Raw genomic sequence first — 22,318 nt, 5'->3', positions numbered from 1 at the left:
GACAAAGCAAGAAAAATATTAGACTTTGTTGCTGGCAGAGACCTTGGTTCCAAATGCCAAAGGAGAGCTCTGGAGAACTACACTGTTTTTGTGGAGAAATGCTTTGTTTAATCTTGGCTGGCCTCGATTTACTTAAATGAATTGGCAAAGAATCTTTTTTACCTATTTAACCTCCAAACAAAGCCACCGATGTTACCACTCTTGGGTGATCTTAAAGAAGCAGAAAAGAGTCTAAGAGACTAAGAGAATTTATCCAAGGGTATGGGTGGTATGGAGCTATGCATCCAAAATGAGAATGACCTGTCTTAGAGGAGTGTGCGATAAGAAAGTATCTCAGTATTAGTGGAAAAGGAAATTCAAATGAGACCTCACACTTTTGAATTCTCTATTTTTAACTTCATCTGTAACTCTGCCCACTCAATGACTAATTAGTTGTCTTTAACCCAAACTAATTGCAGCGGATTTCATCTGGATATAGAAGAAAAGATGGAAGAAATACCTAGAAGTCCTGCAAGGGACCAACACTAAACAGAACCAATTGCCTTCTGCCATACTTCAAATGTCACAGGGGAAGAATAATCAATTTGCAAAGAAATAAAATAAATAAATAAATAAAATAAAATATCTGCTACAAAGGACATGATAATGGCATTCTTTTCATAGTATTCTAAGATTCTAGTTAAGACTGCTGAAAGAATAGAAAAATCAATGACAGGAGCTAAATAGAGAACCCAGAAATAAACCCACACAAATATAGTCAACTGCTTTTTGACAAAGGAGTCAGACAATACAATGTAGCAAAGACAGTCTTTTCAAAAAATGATCATTCACATGCAAAAGTGAAACAAAAGTTAACTCAGAATGTATCATAGACCTAAATTTAAAATTCAAAACTATAAAACTCTTAGAAGAAAATTAGAGGGAAATCAAGATGATCTTTTGTTTGGTAATGGTTTTTTAGGTACAACACTAAGAGCCTGGCGCATAAAAAAAAAAAAAAAGACTGATAAGTTGGACTTCATTAAAATTAAAAACTTGTGCTCTGTGAAAGACACTGTTAAGAGAAGGTAATGACAAGCCACAGACTGGGAGATAATATTTGCAAATCACGTATTTGTTAAAGGACTGGCATCCAAAATATACAAAGAATTCTTAAACTCAACTTTAAGAAAATAAGCAATCCAATTATAAAATGTGCAAAGGATCTGAACAGATCCCTTATCAAAGAAGATATATATATGGCAAACAGGAATTTGAAAAGGTCCTCAAAATCATGTCATTAGGGAATTGCAAATGAAAACAATTGAAACAGGTTTTCTTCATAGCAGATGCTGGAAGATGAACTTTCTCCTGATTGAGCATAATTCCATACCCTACTTTCCTCTAAGATATCTAGGGCTCCTAAAGTTATCAACCCAGACTTGAACATTGGTATCTCCCCAGAAACCAAAGTCCTCTCAGTGCTCAAGATGCTCTATTATTATATCATGATGATCATCGTTAAGTGTTTAATATGACTGCAATAAGTCAAGCATTGCTCAGATGTTAGGGATAATTAAAGTGAAATAGGAAATTGTCTGAAATTTTCCTCAATTTGAAGAAAAATCCAGATTAATATTTTCAAAGTACTAAAAATTAACTTTGTTCTGAAAAGGAAAAGCTTAGAGATATCTAAATATTGAGATGAATGTATTAGTTTTGCTAATACTGCTGTAACACATTACCACAAGTTTAGTGGCATACCAAAACCAAATTTCCTGTCTCATAGTTCTGTAGGTCAGAAGTCTGAAATGGGTATCACGAAAACCAAGGTGTTGGGAGGGTTGTGTTACATTGTGGAGCATCTAGGAAAGAATTAGTTTTCTTACCTTTAACATCTTCCAGAGGCTGCCCACATCCCATGACTCGTAGCCTCTTTCTAGCTCCAAAGCCAGCATGGCATGTCAGGTCCTCACACTGATATTCTCACACTCTTCTGCCTCCCTCTTCTACTTTTAAGGACCCTTCTGGTTACATTGGGCTCATCTGAATAATCTAGGATAATCTCCCTTTCTTAACATCAGCTGATTAGCAAACCTAATTCTACCTGCAACATTAATTTCCCTGCTATATAAAGTAACATATTCACAGACTCTGTGGATTAAGATATAGGCATTTGCGGGGGTGGGGGTACTGTTCTGTCCACAATAAATAACAAGCCAGAAGTTGCTGTCCCCAATTGGCTCTAATAGCTCAGAACTTCACTGCTCCTGTGTAAATGACCTCATTAACTTAGTTGGGGAGACTAGTGAAAAGGTCTTTCAGCAAACCCTACTGTGAAACTCTTTCCACAGAAATTTATGGGGGTGGACATAGCTCTCTGACATCACTTTGTATCTACTGATCTGCTTATACCTCCTAGTAAATTTAGTGCCTTGTTTTAGCATTCTTTTTTCTTTTTAATAAAGAAGGAAATGTTAAAATACAACTAACTTTATTTCCAAGGAGGCAGATCTCTCTTTTGCACAACATTGGGAGAGAGCAAAAATATACAAGAAGACATTGCAAACGTTCTCACTAGTTATCTGATGACAAACGAATTATGTTATTTATGGCTATAGATCTATTCCCAGCTTCCTTAGAAATGCTTTGGTGTGGAATCAATGAACACTGAAAGATCATCTCAGCCTGTGTTCTAAGCCGTGACAATTTCAGAGACTAATAAAAGGAGAAGAATAAACAGAAATGTTTTGTTTCTCTGAGGCTGACCGAATTGGGAATGGATTCCCTGGTCTCATAGACACACCCTTCTGAAAGCAGTAAAACTACAATATGTGAAGTCCGCACCCTTCCCTAACCCTGCATACACCAGGGGATGGACAGGCTCAGGTCTGAACATCCTTTATCAGTCAGAGAGTCTTAGAGGTGGGATATGAATTGCCCTATAATTTTAGAATTTATCATTTCATACTTAGGGTGAGCCCTTTTGGCTGAATGGAGGTGATACTCATTGGGATTTTTCAATTGTAGAGTAATGAAGTTTTAAGATATCTACTGCACACAATGGTGTAATAAGCTTCTTAATTGTGTTCAGGACAGAATTTTTATGATTATGCAATCATTTTCCAATTCTCAACCTTCTAAAGGAAACATCTGGACAGGGTTAAAATCCCCTATGGAGAGAGACTGGGTGCCATTTTACTATTTGTCGATAATGTGCTTCAGGTGCTAGGCTCACTAGCACTGGCTTCTCTGTTCTGTAACTTTTGTCCTTATGTAAAGATGACTCAGGAGAAATGTTACCCAGAGAACTCTCACATTTCTTGATGTTTCATAGTTACTAATCTCCTCCATACTTGTTCTAACTAATTTTCTGGACGCATCACTAGTGTGTCTGATTCTTAAGGTCTAGATGGATACAGGGAATTGGCATCTTTAGCAGGGTTCCCAGGATAACTCTGATCATGTAGTTCTCTAAACACACTTTGAGAAACATGGCCTTAGTTCCGTGAACCATTCTGAATGAGTGCTGTGTTCATCCACTTTGCACAGCTATCGTCGTTAAAGAACACACTCTCACATCACACTCTGGGCCAATTAATCTGATTTCTCTAATCATGAGTGTTCTAATAGTTCACTCTTCAAAGTGGTGAGGGATTTCTCAGAACCACTTTGGTTTTTGGAGAAGTGGAGTGACTGCATCAATACTGATTTTGTTTTTGTAATGTGGGCAGAGGACAAAATTAACCTTTTGTTTTCTGGTTTGAGTTAATCATTTAGTCCAAAAAAGAAAGCCATTAAAATACTCACTTTGTCATTTTGTTTGACTACAAACCAAAAAGATTTGGTAATTGAGATTTTGATGAATCTGGACTATTTCAGTATCCACATTGGGGCCAATGTTGCAGGGGAGGAAAAGGAAGGAGTGAGAGTGGGTTAGGAGATTTTTCAAGACATTTTATTTTGGAGATACTTGCCACTATTCCTGACATCATCAGCTCAAGCATTCCACAAACAAGTGGCTCTTAACATTTTGGGGAGAGTCGTGGACTCCTTGGGGAATCTGATTGAAGATCCAAAGCCCTTCACCAGAAAGATGCATTTAGACATGCTTTCACACAAAAATTCTCAAACAGCTTTAGGTATGTTATGGACCCTCCCGCACCAAAGCTCATCCATATTTAGAACTTGTGTTCTGAAAAGAATGCCCTGTGCCCCCTCCCTTTAGAGAATTCTTCTTACCGTGATCACAGATTCTCTGGGCTTAGTCTTTATGCATTATATAAATATGGATCACCTGGGGTAATTGTAAAGTGTATGGCTGTCTGGCTTCCATCCTCAGAGAATGATTCGACAGGTCTGGGGTCTAGCCTAGGATGTTGCAGTTATTTTATGCCCCTCAGATGATGCTGATGCAGGTAATAAATGGCCACAATTTGAGAAACAGTCAAAGCTGAGAAGCTGGGCAATGACTCAGAAAGAGGTGGCTCAACTGGTACAAAAATATAGTAAAAACAGGCAGACCACTTCCCTCTACTGCATAGAAACCTGGATTAAAAGAGTGGAGCTGGCTCTTCCCATTCCAGACCTGCTCTATCTTCCCTTCTGTTCAGCTTGGCTATCCATTTTCCCCAAGGAAAATGTCCCATAATGCCCATTTTAACTTCATATTTTTTGCATAAAATATTGAAAATGAGGGTGCGTAGGCAGAACAATTTTTCTCTCACCCCGAACTCTCACAACGGGCCAAGGGACGATTCTTTCTCCACAAAGGGACTTCCCTCCCCTGTGTTCATGGAGCTTCATTGCTTAGAACTCAGAAGAGGTAAGGGCAGGGTATATTGAGTAGAAGAGCTGCAAAGACTCTTCCTCACCAGCCTCTAGATTTTTCCAGACAGTAACTTGGCTGGATATTTTAAAACAGTTCAGAAGAACTTCTGTAGGTTGGCAGCAGCCATTGGTGAGAAATTCTTTTCATTTGTTGAGAGTTTATTTGTGCCAGTGGACAAGAGTACTATAGAAGCAAACAAAACAGCTTAGATCCTGTCCTGCCTTCAAGGCCAGGCTCATCACTTGCCTTATTGATATTTCAAAACACTGGTCAGAATAAAATACAAACCTATCCACCCACTCCAGTCAAACAGGGCCTACAATGTCCAAATATCTCAATATATAATTTTAAATTTTATAATTTTTATCAATTATAATTTAAAATTTTTAAATTTCCTTTAGAAAACAAAGGCATATTGTTTTCATGGCATTGACCTCAGCCAACTTTCACAACACTAGCTTGTCAAACTTCCCTCTTTGATCCCATACTATAAAGATCGCTTTCAGATATTTTGGGAAGAAATGGAAGAAGAGATTGTCACATGTGGTCTGATGCAAGAGGACATTTCAGTGGCTCTGATCAAGGCAAAAGAAAAAAACAACCAAATTTGACGAGTCCTTTATTTTTGACTCAGTGAGATGGTTCCCTTGGCAACGAACATGGGAGGTGATAGAGCTGGAAGAGCTGAGCGCTCCTCTCCTACTTCACCCACAGCTAATTAAAAGGCTTTCAGACAAACAGTGTTGATACACAGGAACAATAAATGTCAAATGCGATGGTGGGGGAAAATAAAGGGTGGCAGGTTGGGGGAAGCAAGACAACTGCTTAAGTGTCATCAAAATTTAAGTGAAATGAAACATATTGAAGGCACTGTTTCATTAACATTCGAATCAATTATACTCAATCAAATCTAATTATTTTATGTTGTTGTTTGTCTCCTAAGTGATTCCACATCAAGTGATTCCTTGATGTGAAAAGAACAGAACCTTCTTGATTAGAAAACAGCTGGCAAATATTTGATTAAAAACCTAAAGAGACTTGCACTGTGGTAAAGCATGGAGTTTCAAAGAATAGAAAAGATAGTTTGGGGTTTTGAAAAACTTGGATTGTTATGCATTTCCAAAGGAAGTGGTATGTGAGGTGCGGCATTCTCAGCTTGGCATCGAAAAACTTGAACTCACAGCTGGCCTCTCAGTAAGATGTTTCAGAGAACAAATAAACAGCAACAGTAAAGTGTTCACAACTGCGGCTCCCATTTGCTCTGATGCATTGCTATTACAGTATCATTGACTATGTCTCTTATGCTGTACCTTTTATTCCTGTGACTTATTCATTCCTTAACTGGAAACTTATATCTCCCCCTTCCCTTTAACTGTTCTACTCAACCCCTGCACACCCCTCTGGCAACATCAGTTTGTTCTCTGTATTTATAGGTTTGCTTTTGCTCTTTTTTTTTAATTTTTTTCTTTTAGATTCCACTTATGAGTGGAATCACAGGGTATTTATCTTTCTCGGTCTGCCTTATTTAACTTAGCATAATATACTCTAGGTCCATCCATATGTCTCAAATGGCACAACAGCAGCCTTTTTACAGCTGTATAATAAATACTCCAGTGTGTGTGTGTGTGTGTGTGTGTGTGTGTGTGTGACATCTTCTTTATCTTTTCATCCATTGATGGACACTTGGATTGTGTCCATATTTTGGCCATTGTAAATAATATATATAGGGGTGCATATATCTTTTTGAATTAGTGTTTCTTTCTGTTTCCCTTGGGTCAATGCCCAGTTGTGGAATTATTGGATCATATGGTACTTTTATTTTTAATTTTTGAGGAATCTCCATTCTGTTTTCCTGGTGCCTAATTCAGTTTGTATTTATATTCCCCCAGTTTCATATTCCAACAGTGTATGAGGGTTGGAATGGTGTATGAGGGTTCCTTTTACTCCACATCCTCATCAATGCTTGTTATTCCTTGTCTCTAATTTTAGCTATTCTAACAGGTTTAAGGTGATATCTCATCATAATTTAGACTTGCATTTCCCTAATGATTAGTGATGTTGAGCATCTTTTCATGTGTCTGTTTGCCATGTGTATATCTTCTTTGGAAAAATGTCAATTTAGTTCCTCTGCCCATTTTTAAGTGGATTGGTTGGGTTTTTTGGTTTGTTTGTTTGTTTTGGTGTTGAGTTGTAGAATTAAAAAAAAAAAATGGGGGGTATTGGAGCGCCTGGGTGGCTCAGTGGGTTAAGCCTCTGCCTCCGGCTCAGGTCATGATCTCAGTGTCCTGGGATCGAGCCCCATGTTGAGCTCTCTGCTCAGTGGGGAGCCTGCTTCCCCCCTCTCTCTGCCTGCCTCTCCGCTTACTTGTGTTCTCTCTCACTGTCAAGTAAATAAAAATTTAAAAAAAAAAATCTTTTAAAAAGAGGGGGGTGCCTGGGTGGCTCAGTGGGTTAAAGCCTCTGCCTTGGGTTCGGGTCATGATTCCAGGGTCCTGGGATTGAGCCCCACATCAGGCTCTCTGCTCAGCAGGGAGCCTGCTTCCTCCTATCTCTCTTTCTGCCTGCTTCTCTGCCTACTTGTGATCTATATTTGTCAAATAAATAAATAAAATTTTTAAAAAAAATTAAAAAATAAAAATTTTGAGTATTAACCCTATATCAAATATGTTATTTGCAAATATCTTTTTGCAGTCAGTATGTTATCTTTTTGTTCTGTTGATGGTTTTCTTTGCTGTGCAAAAGCTTTCTATTTTGGCATGGTCCCAATATTTTTGCTTTTGTTTCCCTTGCCCTAGGAGACATATCTAGAAAATGTTGCTACAGCTAGTGTTAGAGAAACTACTACCTGGGTTATCTTCTAGGATTTTTATGGTTTCAGGTTTCACATCTATGTCTTTAATCCATTCTGAGTTTATTTTTGAGTATGGTGTTAAAAAGTGGTGCGGTTTTAGTCTTTTCCATGTAGCTATCCAGTTTTGCTGGCACCATTTATTGAAAAGATTGTCTTTTCCCTACTGTATGTTCTAGCCTCCTTTGTCATAGATTAATTGACCAAATAAGCATGGGTTTATTTCTAGGATGTCTATTCTATTCTATTGATCTATGTGTCTATTTTTGTTCCAGTACCATTGGCTTTTGATTACTACAGCTTTGTAGTACATCTTGAAATCTAGAGTTGTGATACCCCCAGCTTTGTTCTTCTTTCTCAAGATTGCTTTGACTATTTGGGGTCTTTTGCGATCCCATACAAATTTTAGTATTATTTTTCTGGTTTTCTGAAAAATGTTGGTATCTTGATTGAGGTTGAATCTGTAGATTGCTTTAGATAATGTGGACATTTTAACAATATTCTCCCAATGCATGAGCTTGGAGTATCTTTCCATTTGTGTCATCTTCAATTTCTTTCATCAGTGTTTTTTAGTTTTCAGAATACAGGTATTTCACATCTTTGATTAAGTTTATTTCTAGGTATTTTATTCTTTTTGGTGCAGTTGTAAATGGTGTTGTTTTCTTAATTTCTCTTTCAGCCACTTCATCATTAGGATATAGAAACACTAGCAATTTGGGGGTATTAACTTTGTATCATGCAAATTGATCATGCAAATGATCACAAATTCATTTGAATAAATGAATGGCCTAAATGCTCCCATAAAACAATACAGGGTTACAGATTGGATAGAAAGACAGGACCCATTCATATGCTGCCTACAAGAGACTCATTTTGAACATAAAGATATATACAGACTGAAAGTGAAGGGATGAAGAACCATCTTTTAGCTTTTTAATGGACTCTGTAGGATTCTCTATCTATAGCATCGTGTCATATGCAAATAGTGACAGTTAACTTCTTCTTTACCAATATGGATGCCTCTTATTTCTTTTTCTGGTCTGATTGCTGTGGCTAGGACGTCCAGTACCATGTCAAATAAATTTGGCCACAGTGGACATCATTTTCTTGTTCCTGATCTTGAAGAAAATCTGTTTTTCACCATTGAATATGGTTTTAACTGTGGGTTTTTCACTTATGGCCTTCATTATGTTAAGGTATGCTCCCCAATCCCTCTTTATTGAAAGTTTTTATGGTGAATGGATGTTGTACTTTGTCACATGGTCTTTCTGTATCTATTGAAACTATCATATGATTTTCATCATTTGTTTTATTCATGTGGTGTATCACACTGATTTGCAAATACTGAACCATTCTTGCAACCCTGGAATAAATTCCACCTGATTGTAGTGAATGATATTTTTAATATATAGATAGATGAGTGTGGTTGGCTAATATCTTGTTGAAGATTTTTTCATTTATGTTCATCAGGCATATTGGCCTGTAATTTGTGTGTGTGTGCGTATGTATCTGTGTGTGCATGGTATCTTTGGTTTTGCTACTAGGGTAATGCCGGCCACACAGAATGTATTTGGAAGCTTTCCTTCCTCTTTTATTTTTTGGAATAGTTTGAGAAGAATAGATATTAATTCTTCTTTAAGTGTTTGGCAGAATTCACCTATGAATCCATCTGGTCCTAGACTTTAATTTTTTGATAGTTTTCTTACTACCAATTCAATTTTGTTACTTGTATTCTGTTCAGATTTTCTATTTCTTCCTGGTTCTGTTTTGGAAGATGGTGTGTTTTAAGGAATGTATCCATTTCTTCTAGGTTGTCCAGTTTGTTGGTATATAATTTTCCAAAATATTCTCTTATAATTCTTTGTATTTCTGTGGTGTCAGTTGTTACTTCTTCTCTTTCATTTCTGATTTTATTTATTTGGGTCCTTTCTCTTTTTCTTCTTGATGAGTCTGGCTAAGGCTTTGTTAAGTTTGTTTATCTTTTCAAAGAAACAGTTTTTGGTTTCACTGATTTTTTTCCCTTTTCTTTCTTCTTTTTTTAATTAAATTATTTTTATTAACATATAATGTGTTTTTTGCCCCAGGGGTACAGGTCTGTGAATCATCAGGCTTACACATTTCACAGCTTCTTCTTTTCCTTCTTCTTCTTCTTCTTCGCCTCCTCTTCCTCTTCCCCCTCCTCCTTCTTCTTCTAGTTTCTGTCATTTATTTCTGCTCTGATCTTTATTGTTTCCTTTCTTCTACTCATCTTGGGCTTTGTTCTTCTTCTTCTACTTTCTTTAGGTTAAGGTTAGATTGTTTATTTGAGTTTTTTCTTGTTTCTTGTCATAGGCTTATATCTATTTACTTACCTTTTAGAACTACTTTTGCTGTGTCCCAAGGATTATGGACTGCTGTGTTTTCATTTTCATTTGTTTCCATATATTTTTTAAACTTTTTTCTTTGATTGCCTTCATTGAGCCCTTACTTGCTTAGTATCATGTCATTTAGTACCATGTGTCTGAACTTTTTCCAATTTTATTTTCTTTGTGGAAAAACTGTTTTGATCAGGAAAGATCTATGGCATGATTTTTGACCTTCTTAAATTTACTGTGGCTTGTTTTGTGGTCTATTATGTGATTTATTCTGGAGATAGTAGCATGTGCACTTGAAAAGAATGTATATTCTGTTGTTTTAGGGTGAAATGTTCTGTATATATCTATGAGGTCCATCTGGTCCAGTGTGTCATTCAAAGCTCTTGTTTCTTTGTTGATTTTTTGCTTAGATGATCTGTCTGTTGCTGAGAGTGGAGTGTTAAGGTCTCCAACAATTAACACATTATTATCAATATGTCTGTTTATTTTAGTTAACAGTTGGCTTATGTGGTTGGCTTTTCCCATGTTAGGGGCATAGATCTTTACAATTGTTAGACCTTCTTGTTGGATAGACCTTTTAAGAATTATGTAGTGTCCCTCTCTATCTCTGACTACAGTCTTTAGCTTAAAATCTAATTTGTCTGATATGAGAATTGCTACCCCAGCTTTCTTTTGTGGTCCATTGGCATGAAAGATGGTTCTCCATCCCTTCACTTTCAGTCTGTATGTATCTTTATGTTCAAAATGAGTCTCTTGTAGGCAGCATATGAATGGGTCCTGTCTTTTTATCCAATCTGCAACCCTGTGTTGTTTTATGGGAACGTTTAGGCCATTCATGTTGAGAGTGATTATTGAAAGATATGCTTTTATTGTCATCATGTTGCCTATGAGGTCCTCATTTCTATAGATTGTCTGTAAATTTCTGATCTATATCACTCTTGGGGTCTTTCTCCTTTTATATAACTCCTTTGATATTTCTTGCAGGGCCAGCTTGGTGGTCACATGTTTTTTTTCAGTTTTTGCTGGTCTTGGAAGCTCTTTATCTCTCCATCCATTCTAAATGACAGCCTTGCCTGAAAAAGTATTCTCGACTGCATGTTCTTACCCTGAATATGTCTCGCCAACCCTTTCTGGCTTGCCAGGTCTCTGTGGATAGGTGTGGCATTATTCTGATGTTCCTCCCTCTGTATGCAAGGAATCTCTTCCCCTTAACTGCCCTTAAGATGTTTTCCTTAGTTTTAAGATTTGCAAGTTTTACTGTTACATACTGGGGCATACTGCTCTCTTCTCTTTGATCTGGGGAGAGGTTTTCTCTGCCTCTAGAACATGAATACTTTTTTCATTCCCTAGATTAGGGAAGTTCTCAGCTAGAATTTGCTTAAATATATCTTCTAGTCCTCTCTCTGTCTCCACCCCTCAGGGATCCCAGTAATTCTGACATTGGGACATTTTATGGTGTCATTTATTTCTCTAATTCTGTTTGCATGGATTCTAGGCTGTTTGTTCCAGGCTTCCTCCTGCTCCTTCTTTTCTATGAGTTTGTCTTCTAGATCACTAATTCATTCTTCTGCCTCATTTACCCTAGCAGTTAGAGTGTCTAGATTAGATTGTATCTCATTGTTAGCATTTTTAAGTTCTGCCAGATCAGTTCTCACTTCTGCCCTTAGAGAACCTATGTTGCCATTAATGGTTTTTTCCATCCTAGCTATTATCTACATAATTGTTACCTGAAGTCTATTTCCAACATCTTGCTTAGATCCATATCCATTAGTTCTGTGGCAGCGGTCACAGTCTCTCAATTTTTCCTGTGTTTGGGGTTCCTCCTCTTGTCATTCTGTTGAGGGGTAATTGAGGGAATGTACAGAGTCCAAATTATTGACCACAACCCAAGCAAGCTGCACTTGTTTTATAGGGACCTTAGGGTTGTCGGTCTCTTGTTCTTTTAGCTTGATCTCTTGGGGTGGGAGGGCCTGCCTTGCTTTTCCTCAGACAACCTTGTTTGGACAGAGTTGCCCTGTCCCCTGTGGGGGGGGGATGGACCCAGTGAAAACTGGTTTTGGGGGGCTTTTATTCTCTGGAAGCTTTCCCTGGTGGCTTTCTGCATCTCTTTGGAGAATCAGAGCAGAAATGAGTGTATCCAAATCTCTGTCTCATAACAGATAGATTGCAGCCTGTTTTTCAGTAAGCACTCCAGGCCATACTGTCTCTATTTTTGTCTATGCTGTTAAAAACCACACCACCCAGGGTTTTGTGCCCCACAGCAGCCCTCCCAGACCTCGTTTACAGGTCCAAACATCTCCCTGCCCTTTGTGCTTCTAAAACCACTAGCTGCCCCCAGTTCACTGGGTGCCCCCACAGCTCCAGGTTTCAGTCTGGGGGAGCTGTCCTAAAGTCCTTTCCCTGCCACTACTGGCTTGCAAGTCTGTGCCCCATCCCCGCTGTGGGAGGCTTTGTGCCTAGGTGGCACAGGATCCCAGAATCTCCTTCTCCCTTCCATTTATCTTCCAATATCTGCCTGTAGAATCACAGCTCCCCACTTCATACCTCGAAACCAACTATCAGAGATATTCTGTTTGTAGAGATCCAGATATATCTTCTTACATCTTAGGGTGATTTTGTGGGTGTTCAGAGTGGTCTGGTAGATATCCAGCTCAATTCAGGGGACTTGTTGAAGTAAGGTCCCCTACTCTTCTGCCATCTTGCCCCCTGACCCCTTTTTAATTTTAATTTAGAATAGCTCCCCTGCTTTTTGGTTTTGTTTTTCATTTATTGACTTAAAAAAAAAAGTACAGGACAGTTGTAGAATGTCTGACATTTTGAGCTTTTCAAATTGCATTCTCATGTTTAGATTCACATTGAATATTTCCAGTAAGAATAATTTATAGGAGATAATGCATACTTAGTGCATAATATCAGAGGCCATATAATGCCAGATTGAACTACTACTACTTTTTAAAAAAGATTTTATTTATTTGACAGAGTGAGAGAGAGCACAAGTAGGCAGAGAGGCAGGCAGAGGGGGAGGGGTAATAAGGCTCCCTGCTGAGCAGAGAGCCCAATGTGGGGCTTGATCCCAGGACCCTGAGATCATGACCTGGGCCAAAGGCAGAGGCTTAACCCACTAAGCCTCCCAGGCATTCCTGAACTACTGCTATTAATGCGAAATTAATTACTTGGTGAAGGTGATGAACATTAACTCTTTTTATTTAAAATTATATCTAATAAGCACTGAGTAATGTATAGAATTGTTGAATCATGATCTTGTACACCCAAAACTAATATAATACTAGTGTTAATTATACTTGAATTTAAAAAGTTTTATCTAGTAAGTGATCTTTGTAACTCTGTGAGTATCTTATTTCCTACAATCCCACATCCCAATTTTAGTGTTCTTCGATGGTGTTTACCTAGATAAGCTATTACACTGGAGATGGCAAAATGGCTAATCCTATCTATTAACCAGAATTTTTCTCAAAATATGAGCCACTCCTTCCCCATTCCTATCCCTTTTGAATATCACAGTGGAGTCATGAATTATTTTAAAATTTAATGCATTAAAATATATTATTATCTCTATACTTTTTGAAACTCCAATAATATCAAATTTGGCCCAGAGGAGCCCCTTTCAGTATACTCCTCTGTCCTTTTGCTATTACCCCATTTGTCTCTGAGTGCTCCTTTGCTTTCTGGATCCCATGCTTACTATAGATTTTTCCTGTCCCATATCTGGAATCAGTCTGTTCTCCAAAATGCTCAGCTCCTTTTATTAGGGAGTGGTATTTAAAAACTAGTATCTGAGTAGTATGTATTTTCCTTACTGGGGTACCATTGTTCCTAGGCTATTCTAATGGATAGAATTAGGCAATATATTTTAAAAGGAATTCCAATTCCAATTTAGCATTACATCATTTTTCTCAGATTTTTAATTGTTATATTTATATTTTTTCTCTCATAGTGAGAATTTTGACTTCTTGTAATGATATATTTACCTATTTTTCATTTTATGTCATAAATTCAACAGTTTAAGAATTAAAATAGTATTGCAACTAACAATAAAACTTTTAGGTAAAATTTAAGTTGTCTTTCCTCTTATAATTGATCCCACTAAGACTTTATAATTAAGACACTATTTCCAAAGATGCTTGAATTAATTCTGCTTCCTGAATGGCTGTATTATCAATTTAATAGGCAATTGGATTAGATTCATTTGTTTCTCTTTGTATTCAGTTTTAGGGTTTGCTTTTTAAAAAATCTTTTAATTTTAGCCTTATTTTTAAAGAATATATAGAACATTTACATAGCTCAAATTATAAACTATATTAAAATATTCTTTATCCTTCTACTATTCCAATTTATACCAAATTGGTAACCATTTTCTGTCCTTCCTATGTTGTTGGGGTTTTTTTATTTGCAAAAACAAGCAAATGTGTGATATCTATTCCCATTACCCCTTCTTTCTTATACAAAATATAGCCTACTACAATTGACCCTTGAACAACATGGGTTTGAACTGCACAGTCCATTTATATAATGGATTTTTTCAATAAATACACTACAATAGTGTAAATGTGTTTTCTCTTCCTTATGATTTTCTTAACATTTTATTTTCTCTAGCTTATTTCATTGTGAGATTATAGCATATTTTATATATATACATATATATATAAAATACACACAAAATATGTTTTTATTAACTATTTTGTGTCATCAGTAAGGCTTCTGGTTAACTCTTAACTTATAAGCTTCACAAGTTGTTCCTGTTTTTTTCTACACCACCCCCTCCCCACCACCACCACCCAGTTGGGATGGCTAAAATGGACTGGAGTTGGGTTCCTTCCCTTCTTCCACATCACTTAGGTTTTGATTAACTAGTTTCTCCTGAGGGCAGGACTATTAGGAAAAAGTGCTCTGGCATGTTTCCAAATGGTTCCTTCTCCCTTTCCTCTGCCAGAAACTTGAGGGGATTTTTCTTCAATATTTACTAGGAGATTCTGGTCAAGCTCCAGGGGGTACATCTCACAAAATTGTGGCTGCCTACTTATGACTGAGTTTTCCTGGCTTTTTACATCTCAGAATTGTCCATACTGAGACGTCACAATTCAATCAGTTACAATTCAAACTGGAATCTTTGTTCTGTGCCTTTGATCTTATCCCCAATACCAAGCTACTTGATTTTGTAGCTTTATGTTAAGTATTAAAATAAGTCATATAAGCCCTTCAACTTCTTTTTCTTTTTTTTCACGATTGTTTTAATATCATAAGGCCCCTAGCATTTTCATATATATTTTGGAATCAACATGTCAATTTCTATTTTAAAAGTCTTGAATTGAAGTAGCCACAAGACTAAAGAATCATGGGGAGAAATTTTATTTTAATTGTTTTGAATCTATAAATCAGTTTGGGGAAAATGTATATCCTAATGATATTAAGTGAACCAGGTATATCTCTCTATTTAGATCATTATTAATTCTCTCAGTAATATTTTCTAGATTTTTAAATAAAAGTATACTTAACAGTAATATTTTATAATTTTTAATGTAGAAGTTTTGCTCATCTTTTATAAAATTTATTCCTAAGTACTTTATGTTTTCCATGTAACTGTAAGTAGCATTTTCTTGCATTTTTCAACTGCTTGGTGCTAGTACAGAAATGGAATCATTTTGTATAATGACCTTGTACCCTACAAACTTACTAAATTTATATGATTGAATTCTATCTCTAGATGTGCAAATTTTTGCTTCATGAAATTTAAAGCTCTGTTGTTTGAAGTATACATATTTAAGATTGTTGACTTCTAGTGATTCCATTTTATCATTATTAAATGGCACTCCATCCTTCTTAAAACTCTTGGTCATGATATCTACTTTGGTATTAATATAATCCCCAGTTTCCTCCTGCTTTTTATGTATTTGTGTCTTTAAATGTATTTATTTATTTATTTATTTATTTATTAAAAGAGAATAAAAAAGACATTATTTTTGAAAAAATCAAATTTATGTATTTAACTTTAAAACATGTCTCTTTGAGGCAGAAATCTAATTTGATTTTACTATTTTATTTTATTTTATTTTATTTTATTTTATTTATTTGACAGAGAGAAATCACAAATAGGCAGAGAGGCAGGCAGAGAGAGAGGAGGAAGCAGGCTCCCTGCGGAGCAGAGAGCCTGGTGTGGGGCTCGATCCCAGGACTCTGGGATCATGACCTGAGCCGAAGGCAGAGGCTTTAACCCACTGAGTCACCCAGGTGCCCCTGATTTTACCTTTTTGGTCCAGTCTGACAATTTCTGCCTTTTAATTGGAGTATTTAGACCATTAATGTTTGGTGTAATTATTGATATGATTTGGTTTATAACTATCTTCTTGATTTTTTTTTATTTGTCTGTTTTGTTTCTCTTTTGTTTTTCTCCTATGTTCTTTTGTGTTTATGAAATTTTTTTTATTTCACATTTTATTTCCTTTATTGAATTATTATCTATATCTGTTTTTGTTATTTTTTAGTGGTTTCTCTACGGGTAATAGTATATGTCTGAACTTATCCAAGTCTGTTTATAGTCAATACTGAACCATTTCGTATTTCACAACTCCCAGTTCAGAAATGCAACAACCGTACAACAATATAATTTCATTTACATAATCCATCAAAGCTTTTGTGGTGTTTCAGATAACTGGTTGTGATGTTAACAAGGTGTTGTAGCTGTCTTTCCATTCCTGCTGGGCCAGGTCTCCTATGTCCCCAGCACTGCTGGGCCACTAATATTTCTGTTTTATTCTCCACCCTTTAGTAAGCCTCACCCAGCTTACCTTGCTCGTATCAAGCACAGCTTGATGGTCAAGGACTTGTCCAGAACTCTCCAGTCCAATCACCATGAAAACTTCTGGGGTGTTGCTCTGTGCAGTCCCCTCTTTGGTGCTTGCCCTGCAGATTTCAGCTGCTTCGGCTTCCTCAAGTCAGCAGGACCATCGTGCTCTGCTTATTCCATTCCACTGCTTCAGTATGGAAATTCCCCCAGGGAGGTGGGGTTAATATGAGGCTTCTCTTGTCAGTTTCTCTTCTTTCAGAGATTGCAGTCTTTTACACACTGTTGTCCAGCTTCATATTTGTCCACTAGGGGAGGGCTAGTTCAGTATCTTTTTACATCTACTCAAAACCAAGAAGCTTTAGGCACTTCTTATAATGAATAGAATATGTTTCAGGACACAGGATCATGGCACCTGTAAGTTAGAAACTTATAGAGTTTACCTTCACTTTGCTATTTACAGAATTTATCTCTTTGAGAGTCTGTAGTAATGTAACTGGAGTTTAAGAAGATATTGTATAGGTTCTTGAGGCATTCTGGAATAATTTAACTTCATTTTATGTATTCTGAGCTTTTCAGAATTCTCCAGTTTCCCTCTGCTTGCTCCTCCTTTGCCTTCTTCATTCTCTTTTTTCTCTTTCCTATGCTTCTTCAATTTCTCTCTCTTTTTTAAAAAAATTAACACATACTTGTATAGGGGATCATATGGGCCCAATATTTTGGGAGGCTTGGTGGATATTAACTCATTTAATTGTTGAGCACAGTGAGTAAAGCAAAAAGGAGAGTAGTGGATGCAAGGCAAGTGAGTATGCCTTACCACTTGTTTTCCTTCTGGAAAATTAAGTGAATTGTTTGTCTTGCTCTCCCCACCTTTCTTAAACTATTAGAAGAAAACCTTTGTTATCTTTGTTTTGGAGAAATGTAGAACAATTATAAGCAACCTTTTAGGTGAATTGTTAGGCAATTAACTCCCCTTTTTGTTTCCCCTTCACTCTGTAGAGACTGGAAGAAGTTTTTGCCCTTCCTCATATTATGTGATTAATTTTAATACAGGAAGAAACTCTGCCAAATATTTTGTTTCCGAAAACTTTTAAATGAGGCAGATCTGGTAAGCTAGGTTTCAGCCCAAGTAATAGTTACTTAGAAAAGAAAAAAAAATTAAATATAGTTCTAATTTAACAGCTTCTAAGAGCCTGTCTGGGTTTATTTATATTTTAAAATGTTTTTCTGGCTGTGGGATAGTTTTTCTGGCTCTTTTGTGGCAGTCAAAATGCCACAAAAGAAGTACAAAAACATGACTTTCAGTATCCAAACAATTTGGTATAAAAAGTAAAGCAAATTGAGGGAAAAAATTTAAAACACAACATTACCTCCATTCTCTCTTATGTTCCACAGTTAAAACATCAAGTGCCTTCATGTTTTTCCTTTATCAGGACAACGCTCTCTTCAGAGAATCTGGCACCTTAGTTCTCAAAGGCCAGAGTGATGGAAAATCATTTGACCTACAGCAACAAGGATACCAAACTGTAAGAGGACACGGGGAGCCAGCATTCCAGTCTTGACTTTGGCCTTTGCAGTGCAGACTTTCCCAAATGGCAGTACCAAATGTTTAAATTTTTACCATGAATATAAAACCTCATTCCTGACCCATGTGTATTGTTATGAGACATTCATAAATCAATTAACAGACATATCTCACTCCAGGTAAAATGGAAAATCTTTCTTATATGACACCCTGCTCAGAAGGTGGCCTCCCTCTTTCCTGGACTGGAATTTGTATTTGTCTGCCAAAGCTACTGTGGCTATTTGAGAGCCAGATTAGGCCCTCACAGGGGAGTTGGGGTCATTGTTCCCATCAAATGCCACCTCAGAGACTACACTCATACTTCTCCCTCTCTTTGGAACACTTCTCTTCACTACTCATGACTAACCACTTATCCTCAGGCTTCCACTTCAAGGTTACCCCTTCATAGGCATCTTCCTCAGTCACCCAATATAAATGGATTCTCTAGATACATTCTCTTATAATTCTTATGTTCTTGTCCTTCAAAGCCTTTATCTCACTATGCTAGTATATCATTTATCTCTGTTTATTGTTTGTTTCTTCCACTGAATCCTGTGCTCCATGAAACTAGGAATCATTTATATTTGACCAACCACAGCAACACGGTCTCTGGTATAGAGCCTGGTTCATAGTAGGCGTTCAGTATACATTTTTTGACTAAATTGATGAACCACCTTTCCTCTACCCACAACCCCACAGAGGACTATGGAAGCCACATGGAGAGAGCTTCAGCAACCAAACATGGAGTGGGGGGTGTGCACATTCATCTTATCCAAAATTATGCAGATGATTGACAAAAGCACCCTGTGGCAAGGGTCAGAAATATACAGGATGAATCATGAGAAGCGAGGTCTCTGCCCTCTAAAATCAAATAAGGAAACTTGAATGCACACAAGCCATGTTTAACTAGGCACCTTGTAGAAACCTAGGGCAAAGGGCAGGGCTCTTGTTGCTTATTTTACAAATTGAGGTTTTTAAAAATGTATATAGCGATGTTAATAATCTACCTCCCTGTGGGTAAGATGATGAAAGTAATTAGCACAGGGGAAAGTAACACCAAAGAAAGTCAGCTTATTGGAATAAGAGCTTTCAGAGCAAGGATCCAGAGTAAAGTATTTGATACCATCTTTGAGCCAACTGTAGAAATACTTGTCTGAGTAGGCTTAAGTGAAAACTGAGTATTCAACTAAAAGGAATGTATTCCACAAGAATATCACACCAGCTTTCCAGTGTAACAGAGAACTTTTGGAACCAGTATACATACCTTTAATTCTAATCTGGGGATGGCAAAGAAATTGTATCTAATGGGCTAAGAGTCTAAGTCCATTGGCAGTGGCTGCCCAGAGTACTAGACTGTGACAAATTCTGAGGGTGAGTCTGGGCTCAGTGAGGAAATGAGCCATACCGAGTAGTAATGTTTGATGGGCAGAGAATAGGGATTAAAACTAATCATCCCATGTTGCTGTCATTACCAGTTAAACTAAAAAAAAAAAAAAGTTTTATTAATTGGGATTTTGATTCAGACTGTAGGTAGGGGTGACATGATGTCCAGCTTGAGGGAATAACACCTCAAGTTACAGAAATAACATTAACATCACATCCAAATAGGTGCCATTTTGCCCCATCCCATAAGGAACAATCTTCATTCAAGGTCCATGGCCTTCAGAATGCCCCCTTTTCTAACCCTTTCTTGAAGCTACCTTTCACCTGTGTGATCCTTGCTTCCCTCCTAGACCAATTAGCCCATTCTCTGGTCTTCTGCAAACTCTTAGTGTAACTGTACACAGAACATTGGATAAAGGATAACAAGGAAATATTGACTCAAATAACATGTTAAGTCCTATTCTTAAATTCCAGATCCTTTGATTCCAGGGCTTCCATACCTCTAAGATAGATTGCATCTAAGTGTGGAAATCTCTCCATTTTTTTCATCAAGAAACCTGGGCAACCCCACAATCTGATTCTAACAGGAGCTGAGTCACAGAGAGACTCTTTATAATATTAAACAGAAAATCAGCTACAAGAACAGGGCTCCATTTATAACTCCTAGTCCCAAGATCAGGCAACTGGACTAGTCATAGTTTTGAGGAAAATACATTTCTTGATTTATAAATAAAAATTTTTGAAAGCTAACAATGAAGCAAAAAAAAAAGCAAGATTTTTTAATATGCGTTTTTGTTTTATTTGATTTTTTTGTTGTTAAATATAAAAGAATGTTTACAGTAGTCTGAAAAAATTTGGGCCCTCTTTAAATTATATCCCCAAGAGATATCTTCATCCTGTAAGGATATATTCACCCTTCCTTTTCTAGATAAGCAATTGAACAATATTCCATTGACTTTTACAGTCACTTTCTGGGTTACAGCCCTCCTATGACATAAACAAGTCAAACCCAAATCTTGGTAGAGAGTAAACAGAAATCATCTGTCATACTGAGGACATTAAATCACGCTCTTCTAGATTTCTCCTGATTTTCCATTAATGCGGTAAAAGTTAAGGCATTGACATAGAAATTCGCATAAAGTTGGTAAGGTTCACATTGTTTATTTTTAAAAAAATATTTTCCCATAAAATCTGACAAAATGTTTCGTGTACTTGTTAACATATAGTTAACGTATAGTTGTGTGGTATGCCATAGTATAGTATAGTACGGTATAGCTATGTTACTAATTACACCTACCATTTCCTGTGATTTAAACTCTTGTACATCTCCATTGTCTATACAGATTAAAGTTCAAGTGTTTTAAAATAGCTTGCAAAACCCAACTTAATCTGTTATTTCCTATCTCCCTAACTTCATCTCCCTTTTGCCTTTTACCTATGATCTCCAAAAGCACCAAACTGCTAGCAATTACCAGCACACTGGCCTTTCCTTGCACTCTTAACTTTGGCCATGTAGCCTCCTCTGCCTGAAATTGCCTGTCCTCCCTTCTTTGCTCATTAATTTCAATTTATCCTTAACTAGCTCCTCCTTATACCACATCCCCATTTATGCAGAGGTAGGTACTTCTCTTTTACTTCATAAATTGGTGAGTTTTCATCTCTATCATCATGGAAATAATTGTTCCCATTTTATATGTAGTCTCTCCATCTGGAAAGTAGGCACCAAAGGGTGCCTGAAGTCTTTAAGCATCCCCTTTGGCTCAGGTCATGATCCTGGGGTCCTGGGATCCAGCCCGGCATTGGGCTCCCTGCTCAGCGGGAAGCCTACTTCTCCCTCTCCCACTCCTCCTGCTTGTGTTCTCTTTCTCACTGTCTCTCTGTCAAATAAACAAATAACATCTTTTAAAAAGAAAGAAAGAGGCACCTGCAGGGCCGTGAACAATATCTTGGTCTGCTGTGTGTACTCAGTACCATGTCAGTGCCGGTGTCTGGCTCATCAGAGGCCCACACATATGTGGCTCAATGATTAACCAATGGAGAAAATTCATCATCTCAGATAATGAAGGAGAAAGGTATACAATAACTGTAATTCATTGTGATGAGGCACGCACACACACATACACACACACAACCCAAAACAAAAAGGTACAAAGTCGACTCGTGTACTTACTTATGACTGGAGAGTTTATATTACCAATAGGATGAGTGAATCTCCACGCAGATTGAAGGGAGAATCGAACCTGGTTTGGTGTCACTTCTGCTTCTTGATTCACTCTCCTCTTCTCCTGAGCACAGCCAGGGCACCATCCTCCCTTCCCCAGTTCCTTCCCTGATGACAAGATCATCCTTCCACAGTCACCTCTGCTCACAGCTAATGTTGTTTCCTCTCAACGTTCATAGCACTTTCAGTCTACACTACTGACTTGGCATTTTTAAATGTGACCTGTCCCCTTAGACAGTTTTTCTGTGTCCTGTTTTTTTCTATTAGGTCATAAGTTCATGGCAACTAGAAACCATGCTTCTTTTTTCCCTTGCAATTCCAGCGGTGTGTCTTGCACAT

General features: G+C 37.2%; 1 long non-coding RNA gene across 1 annotated transcript in view; it reads right to left on the bottom strand.

Annotated features, from left to right (window-relative positions):
* LOC123938075 overlaps positions 1–22,058 on the bottom strand; it is a 61,166-nt gene extending 39,108 nt beyond the window's left edge. The window contains exon 1 of the long non-coding RNA XR_006817669.1: positions 21,929–22,058. This is a non-coding gene — a long non-coding RNA (uncharacterized LOC123938075). The remainder of the gene's footprint in view (positions 1–21,928) is intronic.
* Positions 22,059–22,318: the final 260 nt, after the last annotated feature.

This window comes from Meles meles, chromosome 3, assembly GCF_922984935.1.
Source record: "Meles meles chromosome 3, mMelMel3.1 paternal haplotype, whole genome shotgun sequence".
Taxonomy (NCBI): Eukaryota; Metazoa; Chordata; class Mammalia; order Carnivora; family Mustelidae; genus Meles; species Meles meles.
The sequence above is the reverse complement of the archived record's forward strand: the minus strand, read 5'-3'. Positions and strand labels throughout refer to the sequence as shown.